Source organism: Microcebus murinus, chromosome 1 (genome assembly GCF_040939455.1).
Source record: "Microcebus murinus isolate Inina chromosome 1, M.murinus_Inina_mat1.0, whole genome shotgun sequence".
Classification (NCBI taxonomy): Eukaryota; Metazoa; Chordata; class Mammalia; order Primates; family Cheirogaleidae; genus Microcebus; species Microcebus murinus.
The window spans coordinates 156,970,873-156,984,001 of record NC_134104.1 but is presented as its reverse complement, the minus strand read 5'-3'; the positions used below and the strand labels follow the sequence as shown (position 1 = coordinate 156,984,001).

Here is a 13,129-nt window from a genome sequence, read left to right as displayed (position 1 = left end):
TCCTGTTTCAATTTGCATTTCTGTGATGAGGGACTTGAGCAGAGTGTGACCCTGCAGGGTGAGTACCTGGGCTCCGGTCCTGACCCCATTGCTTTCTGGCTGTGCGGACCTGGGCATGCCGTTAGCCTTGTTAGGACTCAGAAAACAATGTCCAAAAGGAAGGCCCCAGAAGCTGCTTTAGAAGCAAAAGTTTTTCTTTGACCTTCTGGTGTCTTCCTGACTCAGTCCCATTCTTCCCCAAGGCTAACCACAGAAACTAGAATTCTTCTTCCCCAAGGCAATATTAGAAACCAGAACTCCTTTTTTCCCCAAATCCAGGTTTAGGTTTTAGCCATAAAACCTAAAAATATTGCTCTAACTTTCCCCCTACCTTTCTCTGTAAAAACTGGCCATAAAAAGTATTAGCTGACCTACCTTTGACCGTAGGACATAAGATCTCCAATCCAGAAAGGGTCCTGCTCCACACCGAGAAGGAAGGAATGCAGCTCGGAGAGGCTGGGTGTCCCCACCAGTGTATTAGCATTAGACCATGTCTTTTCTGTCCAGCCATATTTCTATATGGCTGTCTATACTACATTGAATCTGTGCATAAAATTTCCCCTGTGTCTTTGGGACTTTATTCTGAAGGCTTCTCTGTACACATTAATAAGAAATCTGTATGTGTTTTCTCCAATTGATCTGCCTGTTGTTAGTTAATTTTTCAGCTAACCTTCCGTGCTTCCCCTTTGCCCCTGTAGACTCTTCCTTCCAGGCAAGGAAGAGACTGCGACATCAACCCTTCTTCCTCAGGCTTTGTGGGGATTCACGTAGGTGAAATCCTTGGAATGGTGGCTGGTCACAGGACCTGCTCAGTGTCTTTTAGGTCTTTTTATTATTGCATACTGGCTGGCCACTGGGGACTTTCTGTGTAAATGGCCCAACTCTGCCCTTGGCCTAATTACTATTGCATCCCCATTATTTTCTGTATGACTTCCTCGGATAACTCTCTGTTCAATAAAAATTTTGCAAATATCCTTTCCTAGACTGTTGTCTGCCTGTTAATTTGTTTCAAGATTGTCTTTCATTGCATAGATATCTTTAATTTGGACATGGTCAAATCCATTTATTTCACCTTTACAATTTTGCTTTTGTGATTTTGTGAACAAGTACTTTCCCACCCAAGTCCTATGTTTTCTGTTAGACTCTGGTTTATCTTTCACATTGAGGTCTTCACCAAGTGACAGGAAGACGGCCTGCACACTGTCTCCCTCTTCCTCATAGTCACTCCTTTTCTTAGAACACATTCTACAGTTACTACCTAAGAAAGCGTGCATGAATATCAGTTTTGTTTTTGTTTTTTTTTAAGCAACGGACACATAGATGTAGTGAATATCAGTTTTAGAGAGTTGTTAGTCTGAAAATGATGGTGTTCTATCCCCAATTCTGATTAACAATTTTCTTGAGCATTGCATTTAGATTAATAGTTTTCCCTCAGAATTTTGAAATTTGGTTCCACTTTCTTTTCCAAGTCTTATGCCACTGACTTACTTGTTTGTGGGATGTGACCCATTTTTTCCTCTCTGGAAGCTTTTAGGATCTTTGCTTTGTCCCTGATGTTCTAAAATTACAAAATGATATACCTAGAGATGGTTTTTTGTTTTCTACCCATTCATTGTATTGGGCACTTGATTAGGCTTTTAGTTTAAAACTTTCTATCAATCAACTCTGGGAAACTTTGTAGTATTCTTTTTTGTTGTTGTTGTTGATAATTTCTACTCCTCCTTTTTTTAAGCTTAGTTTTCTACCTGTTAGGAATCCTATTAGTCAGACTGATCCTCTAATTTTCTAATATTTTCTACACTATTGTCCATTGCTTTATCTTTCTGTTCTACTTTTTAGAAAATTTTACCTATTTTTTAAATTTCAAAATATTAAAGGGGTACAAATGTTTTTGTTATATAGATGCCTTGTATAATGCTTTAACCACTTCGGTACGAGTGTTGACTATAGTCGATAGCCACAGATGAAAGCCGTGATATTGTAAGACCCCAAACTAGCCTAACCAGCTCTCTGCTTCTGTAACCACGCTTGCTTTTAGAAAACCAAGACCCCACACCCCTTCCGCCCTTCCAGGAAATAGCTGTTATAGCTGTTACAAGTTCCTGGAACTAAGTGCAACCAGTTATACAAGACAAGACCAGTGGAATTTCCCCACCCTAAATTCCCTAACCACCGGCTGCGGTTTTAGCTTATAAAAAACCCCCCAAGCTTGAAAGTGGCGCGGCAGCTCCCCTAGCTTGCTGTCCGCCCCTGTGCTGCACTGGAAATAAAGCCTCCTGCTCTTTTGCATCAAGCCTCTGGACTCTGAGTCTTTTTGGGCGGTCGTCTCTCTCCCAAACGGGCTGTACATGTCTACGGCCCAACAATATGACTTTTCTAATTTTTCATTTATCAAAATAAAATTGTGAACATTTAAAAATAACGTAATGAAAACATATATGTATATGTTATCTATTCTGATTTACATTACAAGTAAAGCTGCCTGTAAAGGAAAACAAGCTTTCAGTGCTTTCAAGCTTTCCTCATCACACGAGAGCAAAACGGATTCGTCGTCAATGCACAGCACAAACTATCGTGCGGACTATGAGTGCCGGCTGTGGGCACGGTTCCTCGGCCGGTGAGCGCTGTACAGAAGTGGTTAAAAGCCTCTCAAGACTAGGAAGCCACACCAAGGCAGACTTCACACTTTGCCAGAAGTACCTATAGATTTGGGTGAATCCCTCCTTTCTTGAGGTCCCCAAATTATTTTGAGGTTCCTGGGCCTGAAAGGATTGACATATATTTACTCACTCACTGTAAGGCTAGGAACTCTTAAAGCCAGGCATTCTAGGCACATTCTCAAATATGACATTCCCGCAAAAGCCTTGATAATATAACCAGTGTTTCCAATTGTATCCTGCTATAAAGAGAACAGACTACCACTGAGCTTATGCAAATAACTATATTACCATAAATAAGAATATCCACAAGTAACATTCCAAATTCTGGAAAGATCAGGTAGAGAGAAAAAGTAAATATTTCAATTCTGTTTACAAAAGTATACATTACCAAATTGCTATAAGCTATAGAAAGCTTAAAAGAAGAAAGTTTCCTTAAATCTGGAAAACAAAACATTAAAATAAAGAACCATCAAAATTTCAAATAAAAAGTCATAAAAACATTATCCTCATCAGTTCATTTAGTCCCATGTAATTAATTCTTATTGGGCTTGATCTTCAAATAACAAATTTCATGTTAGTTTCAAATTAGTTTCAGGAAGTCATCAGTTTCTTCACTGGAGTTCTTACCCAGTCCAAGGTTATGATCTTAAAGTTATCAAAAACTTGTTCTTGTCACGAATCTCCTTGAAGTTGAAGCACTTTAGGATTATAGTTGCTTGCAAAAGCTTTCAGAAAAGTATCAGAATACTAATAAAACAATGAACTGTCTGTGGGATCACAAGACTTAAAAAGGCCATAGTTAAAAATCTGATGAGAGTTCGTTGTAATGCAGTTGACAAGGATACTTTGTTATTTCCATGGCATGCAACATTGTAACATAATAACCAGAATTATGACTGATAACATATAGACATTTCATATTTAAGAATTTCATAAATTTCTAGACCACTCATATCAATAACTCATATCATCCAATATTACTTAAAGAAGGTTTAGCATCACGTATTTGACAATGCTTCCCCTATAATGTAACATATCAAATAAGCCTGACTAGTTTAACAGCTCTCTTTTAAAAGTGCTTCAAGATATTTCAGGTGCCCTCTGAAACCTTTCAAAGTTAGTTTAAGGTCAAAAGATTTAATTTAGAATGTGATTTGGGGGGGTTGTCAAAAATGTCAAAAGATTTAAAGCACATGATTGAACAGGATCACTAGTCATTATGAAACAAAGGCAAATACAGAAAATTTACATTGTTGTAAAAAACACTAGTTATTTTAATATTGAGAAGATTTAGTTTTCTTAAGTAATCAAAAGATATAATAAAAAATAACATGAAGAACAATAAATTATCTTGATAAAACACACAATCTTTTCTTTCCATAGGTCACTTAAAAAGGTAAAGAAAAATTTACAATTTCATATGGATACTTGAAGAAAATTTTATCATTTTAACAGAGAGGATTAAATTCTAGTTTTGCATCAATGTACTATTGATACTAAAGCTAACTTTAGTTAAATCTTATAAATAAATCCATCCAATCTTAGCATGTTTGACAACACTTGAAATTCCTTTTATTAAATTTCTTTTCACAAACCTTGTACAGCTTTCTTATATCTGTTTAGTTTGTCTATGCTCTTGCTTTTCCATTGTGGAATAACCATTCTACTTTAGGACAAAAATTATTGTCTTTTTTTCTTAACCAAAACATATCCTCCTACCTTATAACTTCCTTTATAAAACATGTCTTATTTTTCTCATGTACAGGATTGTTTCTTTTATTATCTCTAGTTTGAGTTAGTATATGTAATTAGAGTTTTTAATCCTTAGTAATGTTAATTTTTTGTGAAAACAAATAAGCATTGTGAACTATTTTATATCAGCATTCTACAAATAAACATGTATTTCTGGAAACATGTATTTCTTCATAATATAACTTTTCATGTTTATTAGCAGACCCAAGTGTATTCAGCTTCTCTATACATATAAAAACAAAATGCCAAAGTATATAAACTTTAAACTTATGTTCAGCAATTGTTTCAGTATTTTAACTTGCTTAGAAATGACTCAGAAATTAAATGAATATCTATTACTTAACATAACTTTAAGATTTCAAGTTATCAAAAAATATTTTTGAAACCATAAAAAGTTTGTTTATACCCTGTTATCCCACTTACTTTTACCTAATTCAGTTATTCTTAGCAATTATGTTTGAATTGCTCATTAAACAAAGCTAGCCATTTGAGGAGTTCATGAAATGCTACCCCAAAATATGCTGCTTTGGTATATTGATTACTTCAAGTTAAAGGCACTTGAAAAACAACAAAATGTGAGGAGAGGCTTTCTTTGAATTCCCCTGATCTACCTAAAGACAGATCCTCCAAAAGAAGCTCAATTATTTTTAATCCTCTCTCCAGAAGTTTCATCAACCAGGGAAGATTAACTCCTATCACAGGAGGAGAGACTAGAAGTCAACACCACACCCAGACAAACTTTGTCACAAAAGATCATCTATTCTCTCAAGGGCCCATTTATCTTTCCTCAAAATCATTTACCCTGAGGATATCTCCTTCTTCACCCCCTGGCCATTGTGCACACCTAGCGGGAGTTGAGTCAAAGAAGCTTGCCCTGTTGTCAATTCTCATCTTGATTTACCTTCCTGATCATTGCCCTAAGCAATTTCAGATCACATCTCTCATAGTAATCATTGACTTCTGGCTTTTAAATTTCTCCAATCTGGAGTAAATACAGCAGACTGGATCAGGGCCCTGTAATGTTGGGGGGCCAGCAAGGGTCCCTCTGGCCTACCCAACTTTTGGTATACTAAATCTTATAACTCTATCAATATTCATTTTATTTATCCCATTTTTAATAACCCCAAATTCACATTTCCAAAGGAATAACTCTTAGGTAAAACAAGGTATAAAATTTATATCTGAAAGGCACAAAACTTAGATTTTAGGCGTAAATGCCATTATTTGCCAATACAAAGACATATATAAGCCCAGTTAAGACTAGATGGTCAGCAAAGTTGAGGCTTGCTATGTAAATGAAAGCCAATGTCTTCTCCCATTATAAGAATTTTTAGTGATTTTCCTTTATAGATGTAAATTTTTACAAAAGAGTTTCAAAATAATCAGCTGAAAGGAATATTTTGGAAACTAATTTAGATAAACAGCTTTTCAACTTAGCTTCTGCTTTTAACTAGATCACTAAGTATAGGGCAAAGGACATTAACAAACAAGGCAGACAAACCATTTTCTGTTTCTGGACTCAGCAAAGATAACTCTAAACTCAAGAATTTGACAAAGCCATAAAGGCTGTTAAAGCAGATGTGATTACCTGAGGATTTAACTTTTATAATTTTTTTTCTAGCTTTCTTTTCATTTTTCAGGTGGGATGGTAACTAATTTAAAAGGTTAACAGAGTCAAATCAAATTTTCTTAATTAGTTGCTTAAATTTTTCCTTTGCCTTTTGTAAGAAGTCTTTTAAAAGAGGCAATTTTTAAAAATCTTTTTAGAAGATTCTGCACATCAATTAAAATAGACATCTCTGGATGGGCCTGATTTAAATACCCTTACTTTTAAACATACTTCTTAGACGAGCAGTCTTATTCATCTAGAACAGTCTACAAATGGCCGTTGTAATTCTAAGTGATCTTTAAAAATGTTTCACCATTTTTGTAAGTACATGTGCTGCTTAATGATGGGGATACATTCCGAGAAATGGGTCATAAGGTGACCTTGACATTCTGTGACAATCATGGAGTGTGCTTGCATAGACCTAGATGGTATAGCCTACTACACACCCACCGTGTTTCCCCGAAAATAAGACCTACCCATAAAATAAGCCCTAGCAGGATTTCTAAGCATTTGCTCAATATAAGCCCTACCCCGAAGATAAGCCCTAGTGCTGGGTGTGGCTACGCAGCGTAGCCGCACAACCCATGCATTTGGTTGCCGAGCGGTAAAGAAGACGAGCACCCCTCTCATCTGCCCCATCGTGACAGCTACTAACCCAGAAGTGACCTGAGAGGTGCGGGCAGCCCCACCAACAAGGTCGGCTCCCCCTGTCGTGTCCCGGCATCCTGTGCGCGCTGCAAGCTGAGGCTTTGAGGGGAAAGTCTCCACAGTGAAGTGAGGAGCGGGACGCTCCGCTCTAGGTATTGTGTGTCCCCAGGGGGAAGAAGGAAAGCTGTGGCTGCCATTTTACTCAGCACTATGGGCCTCTCACCCCCCACAAACACCAGGGAATGGGGAAAAGCTTCAGCAAGCAGTCTCCTACTGAGCCCAGAGAGATCATTTCTGCTCCACTGTGCAGATTGGACCCAGTGCTCACTGGATCTCTGATAAATAAGCCAGCCCTTACCCATCAGCTTTGCTGGCCTATCTCTGCTTTTCCTGAGTATCTGTACCCCCAGACAAGATGAGTGCAAAAAGAACGAGCTATTCTGTTGAGTACAAGAAAGAAATTGTGGAGGATTCCCAGGGCAAGAATCTTACGGCTTTCTGCAAAGAGAAGAAGTTGGGTATCTGAATGGTCCAAGAATGGCGGGCAGAATACGATAACCTCAGTCTACATGTGGATAGAGGAAATGCTAAGAAGCACAAGTGTGGCTCAGGTTGGCAACCTTTACTTCCCGAGCGGGAAGACATGGTGAATGGATTGCTGACAGGAGAGCAAAGGCTTTGGTTGTGCACAGGACTGATATTCAAAGATTTGCCCTTGCAATGGCACAACAGTTAGAAATATCCCCAGAAGATTTCAAAACATCACAACACGGGCTGGATGGCTTCCTTTAGTGATATGAACTGTCTCTAAGAAAATCGACAACACTGTTTAAGTTGGAAGATGCTGAAGTTATTAAGCGACCTCTTGCTTTCAAGTCCTTTGTTGATGGCATTGACTTTTCTAAATACCAACTGTGCAACATGATTGCTATGGATGAAACTGCAGTGTTTATGGGTCAAGGAGCCCAAACGACAATTGAACAGAGAGGTGCCTCCTCAATCTATGTTCCCCCAACTGGTCATGAAAGTTCACGCGTTACCTGTATTTTGGCAATTTTGGATGGAAAGAAAGTACACTTCTTATCATCACTAAGGGCAAGAAAGATAAGATTGAACATGTTTCTAACATTTATGTTCTTGAAGCCGAAAAAGCCTGGTGCACAGAAGCAGTTATAAGGAAGTGGCTTGATTTAATGTTGCCACTTGTTTTGCAAGGCAGCCAAAGAGGTCTGCTAGTCTGGGATTCAGCCAGCACTCACCGTGCTAAAGACATGAAGAACTTCCTTGCAGAGAGAATAGATCTAATAATGATTCCTACAGGAATGACTGCCTATCTGCAGACCCTTGATATTGCAATAAACAAGCCGTTCAAAGACCATTTGCACAGGGAAATTAATGACTACATGGAAAATAGAATGACAAGAAATCAGCGTGGAAACTTTATGAAGCCTAGCCTGCAGGAGGTTGTGATTTGGGAGAAGAATTCATGGGATAAAATCACTGACAGTGTTGTTACCAGTGCACTCCAAGCAGGTTACAAGGATAAGAGCTGCTCATTTAATGAGAGCTCTGTTGCTCGACATGAGAGATTGGGGCCAATGGTTCTAAAGGAAATGGAGTCGCAAGAAATTCGGGATGGAATTCGAGGTTTGGAGAGTTGTGATGATGTTTCAGAAGAAGACGACTTAACTATATTTTAATAAATGTAGATTGTTGTACCGTACTTAAAAAAAAAAAAAAACACATCCCCTGAAAATAAGCCCTAGGGTGTCTTCTTGAGGAAAAATAAATATAAGACTCTTTTATTTTCGGTCAAACACGGTAGCTGTGTGGTATAATCTTTGGCTCCTAGGCTACAAACCTGCATAGCATGTCTGAATACATGTCATGTAGGCAACTGTGACACATGGTAAGTATTTGTGTATCATTAAACATGTTACATCTAAACATAAAAAATACAGTACAAGTACAGTATAAAAGATAAAAAATAGTATACCTCCATAGGGCACTTACCGTGAATGCAGCTTGCAGGACTGGAAGTTGCCCCGAGCGAGTCAATGAGTGGTGAGTGAGTGTGAAGGCCCAGGGCATTGCTCTACACTACTGTAGACCTTATAAACACTGTGCACTTATGATGATGTTAAAATAATGATTAAAAGTATATCATAATAAATAGATAAACCAGTAGCGTAGTCATTTATTATCATTATCAAGTATTAGGTACTGTACATAATCGTGTGTGTGTTAACTTTTATACGACTGGCAGTGCTGTAGGTTTGTTTACCCACTGCAAATGTGTGAGTCATGTTTTGACTATGACATCACAATGGCTACATCGCTAGGCAACAGCAGTCTTTCAGCTCCATTATAATCCATTATAATCTTTTGGGACCACTCTCATAGATGTGATCTGTTGGTGACTGAAATGTCATGCAACGCGTGACTGCATTTGCAGCTTCTAGAGCCATAATACTTAGACGTGTAAAAGACAGGTATAGCTGAAAGGTGGAGGACTCAGTTCTTTAGAAAATCAGGGTCTCATTTTTACATTGAATCTTGGGTCTTTCAGGAGCCAACATAAAAGCCTAAGATGAAAATGCCACAGGGTTGGGTCATGTGATGTTTGTACATTGCACAGAAATTTTCTTGAGGCTGGTGGGCGACTAAGTATCAGAATAACCCATTCAATGCCCCAGCTTATTCTTTCTCAGAGACTGATCTGTAGGTGTTGAGGCACTCTTAACAGCCTTTAGATGCCCGGCCCACACCCCCGTCAAGCGGTGACTTGATCCTTCACCAATTTCCCTTACTTTAGCATGCAAGAAAAAAGAGAAACAAAGAAGAACTCAAATCTCTATGAATTCCGAAATCCAGCATTGTATATATCTCACGCACTAACAGCCACTTAGTGCAACCACCTCACCTTTAAAATCCCAGAAAAGTCATGGCCCCTCTCATGGCACAAACTAACCTTGAATTCAAAGGCCAAAAAGAACAGGTTGGAGCTCAATGCAAAGACAGCAAGATCTGAACTCCAAAGCAACTTTATCTACAACCCTTCAGGCTCCATGAGAAAGACAGGGAAACTTTCACGGGGTCAGTGGCACCTCAGCTGTGCTCCTCAGGGGATCAAGGGGCATAGGCTGGCTCACACCTGTAATCCTAGCACTCTGGGAGGCCGAGGCGGGCGGATCACTCAAGGTCAGGAGTTCAAAATCAGCCTGAGCAAGAGCAAGACCCCGTCTCTGCTATAAATAGAAAGAAATTAATTGGCCAATTCAAATATATAGAAAAAATTAACCAGGCATGGTGGTGCATGCCTGCAGTCCCAGCTACTCGGGAGGCTGAGGCAGGAGGATCGCTTGAGCCCAGGAGTTTGAGGTTGCTGTGAGCTAGGCTGATGCCACGGCACTCACTCTAGCCTGGACAACAAAGGGAGACTCTGTCTCAAAAAAAAGGCGGGGGGGGGGGCGGCATTGGCAATGTTCTTTGGACCCTTTCATAGGTCACCAGAACTGTCAACAGATAAAATTACAACAAATTTAAATATCTAATTGGCTTTTATTTGTGATTCTAGAATTAGGCAAGAATTCACTTTATAAAAAAGAATGAGTACTCCAATGAGCTGAGAAAAGTAGGTTGGCTTTACAGGCAAAAAAGAGAAAGAAAGCAGAAACAGAACAGAAGGGATTGGTTGATTTCCCTATAGGGGACTTCTTTATCATGCCAGCTAGGTAAATTGGGTCCCTGCTAATGCACTGCTGTGATGCTCCTATTTACTTTTGCAAACTGGTGCATTTCAGAGTTCAGTCTGATTGTGTGGCACCTGGCGTGAGGGATTCCATTCTGCTTTGGTCTTTTGTGCTGGGACCTAGGGCAGGAGGCTAGACCGAACCAGTGGCCTCTCATTAACTTTGTATAACAGCTAGACCCACAGGTCAAAGGAATCCTTAGGATTCAGTCTCACTCTTTCCCTGCTTGGCGCTACCTCCGTCTGTTGGCTCCATTCTCAGCAAGCCTTACCACGTGCTGTCCCCAGCAGCTCTGGTTACAGAATCCTAAAGTTAGCAACCCAGGAGTTCCCACACAGCACCAGAGCTCAGTCTTAGCGGCCTGGTTTGAGTCTGTGCTCACCCCAGAACCAATCCTGCGACCACGTGTGTAAAATGTTCCGCTGCTTCCCTGTGCTCTCGCACGTCCCGGCCTGGGCCTTAGTCAGTCGTGCCTCCACCACCCAGGGGCAGCCAGCTTGGTGCCTTCTCTGAGGCTTCTCCATCCCAACTTTGTGGGGCTACCAGGGATAAGGGGTGACCAGAGTTTAGAAGAGCAAAGCGATATCTGAGGGTTGGCAGGTTAAGTATCAATAATCTGTAGCAGCAATGTACAGATCCAGAAAATCCAGCGAGTCAGAGAAAGGTAAAGGAGACATGACATTAGAAGAGAAGTGGAGACAGAGGAACACATTGAGGGAGAAAGATCTGAGGAACAGAAAGAGATCGTTGGAGTGAATGACAACAGTGTGCGAGGTAAGCTGAGACAGAGACAGAGGGACAAAGACCAACAGAGAAAGAGAGTAGCATGCACATATGAGGTGGAGGAATAAAAAAATACAAGCCTAGTATCTACTGTCTTCAGGAAACACATCTAACCTGCAAGGATGCATTTAGACTAAAGGTAAAGGGGTGGAGGATAATATTTCAAGCAAACGAAACCCAAAGAAGGCTGGCATGGTGGTTTTGATTTCAGATAACTTAGTTTTTAAATCAACAAAAATAATAAAAGACAAAGGTTACTATATAATGGTGAAGGGTACAGTTCAACAAGAAGACATAACAATTCTAAATGTATATGCACCCAACCTAGGTTTACCCAGATTCATAAAGCAAACTCTACTTGATCTAAACAATGGATAAACAACAACACCATAGTAGCCGAGACATTAACACCTCACCGACAGCACAAGACAGATCCTCCAAACAGAAAATTAACAAACAAATAATGGACTTAAACAGAACTCTAGAACAGATGGGCCTGACAGGACATTCTACCCAAAAACCACTGAATATATATTCTTCTCATCAGCTCATGGAACATTCTCTAAGATTAACCATATCCTAGACACAAAGCATGTCACATTATTCTAAAATGTCACATAATTCTAAAATGTCACATTATTCTAAAAATGTCTATTTAAAAATAGAAATTATGCCATGTATATTTTCAGATCACAGTGGAATAAAAGTAGAAATCAATCTCAACAGGAACTCTCATTTCTACACAAAGTCATGGAAACTAAACAACCTTCTGCTGAATGATCACGTTATAAATGAGGAAATCAAGATGGAAATCAAAAGATTCTTTGAACTAAATGACCAAGGAGACACAAGTTATCAAAATCTGTGGGACACAACTAAAACAGTCCTGAGAGGAAAGTTTATTTCCATAAATGCCTATATCCAAAAGTCGAAAAGATCACAAATAGACAACCTAATGAATCGACTCAAACAGTTAGAAAAAGAAGAACAGACCAACCCCAAACCCAGCAGAAAAAGTGAAATCATTAAGATCAAATCAGAACTAAATGAAATGGACAACAGGAAAACTATACAGAAGATTAATAAAACAAAAAGTTGATTCTTTGAAAAAATAAACAAGATTGACATGCCTTTGGCTAGACTAATGGAATGCAGAAAAGAAAAATCTATAATAAGCTCCATCAGGAACAATAAAGGAGAAATTACAACTGATGCCATGGAGATACAAACAATATAATTTATGAATACTACAAAAACCTTTATGCACACAAACTGGAAAATGTGGAGGAAATGGACAAATTCTTAGAAACACACAGCCTCCCTAGGCTCAACCAGGAAGAAATAGAATTACTGAACAGACCAATATCAAGTGCCAAAATTGAAACAGCAATAAAAAAACCTTCCTAAAAAGAAAAGTCCTGGACCACATGGTTTCACGCCTGACTTTTACCACACCTACAAAGAAGAACTGGTGCCTATCCTGCAGAAATTATTCCACAACCTTGAGAAGGATGGAATTCTCCCCAAAACATTTTACAAAGCCAACATAACCCTGATACCAGAACCAGTAAGGATGCAACAAAAAAGAAAACTACAGACCAATATCCCTTATAAATATAGATGCAAAATATTCTCAACAAAATCCTAGCTAATCGAATCCAGGTGCTTATCTAGAAAATAATCCATCATAACCAATTGGGCTTCATCCCAGAGATGCAGGGATGGTTCAACATACACAAATCCATAAATATAATTCACTATAAAAAGAAGCAAAAACAAAGACCATATCATCCTCTCAATAGATGCAGAAAAAGCATTTGACAAAATTCAACACCCTTTTATGATACGAACACTTAATAAAATAGGCATAGATGGGGCTTATCTAA

The 13,129-nt window shown here is 39.0% G+C and overlaps 1 long non-coding RNA gene across 1 annotated transcript; it reads right to left on the bottom strand.

Annotated features, from left to right (window-relative positions):
* Window positions 1-414: 414 nt before the first annotated feature.
* LOC142863080 (uncharacterized) lies at window positions 415-8,969 on the bottom strand. Its single transcript, XR_012913963.1, has 3 exons — window positions 8,722-8,969; window positions 3,088-3,137; window positions 415-495 (listed from the first exon to the last, which is right to left on the bottom strand). It is a non-coding gene; the product is annotated as an uncharacterized LOC142863080 (long non-coding RNA).
* Between the last annotated feature and the right edge of the window lie 4,160 nt (window positions 8,970-13,129).